Genomic DNA, 757 nt, shown 5'->3' with positions numbered 1-757 from the left:
TTCGTCGTATAACTGAAACCTAGAGCGGAGAATCGTTTTCTACGACTATCGGCCATATTAGCATGGATAACCCTGGCAAACTTGGCCTATCAATCTCGACAAGCGCTCTTTGGCCCTCGGTCAATTACGCCTTTCATCTAAAGGTTCAAATCAATATTTGCCATCCCCTTTAAGGACGATCGTTAACTAACATGACCTTAAATGTTAAAGTACCGTGGTCTAATCCTTGACCTATAACATCCTTTGCTATCTGAGTGAACACATCCCTCACGCCAAGCCAAACTATTTGAGAAACCATAGCTCTATCACTTAACGGCTAAATGACAATCTACGATTTGTCTAAAAACGTCGTGTGACTATTAAGAGAATAATTATCGTATAGCCTACAGTCGGAAGTCATATCGTAAATTTTTCGTAACGAAACTCAGTCCTAACAACCAAATGGTTAAAGCAAGATCTAAACTTTTCGAAAATTGACCGAGTTCAATACGCTCCACAATTCACTTTAAGCCCGCAACGTTTTACCCATATTACGCGGCATGTACGGAAAAATCCGTAACAAAGCTTCTAGAGCAATACGAAACATGCTAAAAAATGCACAAAATAGATCTCGGAAAGCCAACACTTCACAAAGCACTATGAAGGAAAACGCTTCTTCCCATGGAAAAATTTACGCGACACCTCAGTCCTAATTCCTCGATCGCAAATCAAATTATTAGCATCCAAACAGGAACAACAATTTTGGCTGCGAACATCC

The sequence above is a fragment of the Brassica oleracea genome, chromosome C3 (genome assembly GCF_000695525.1).
Source record: "Brassica oleracea var. oleracea cultivar TO1000 chromosome C3, BOL, whole genome shotgun sequence".
NCBI classification, from domain to species: domain Eukaryota; kingdom Viridiplantae; phylum Streptophyta; class Magnoliopsida; order Brassicales; family Brassicaceae; genus Brassica; species Brassica oleracea.
The sequence above is the reverse complement of the archived record's forward strand: the minus strand, read 5'-3'. Positions refer to the sequence as shown.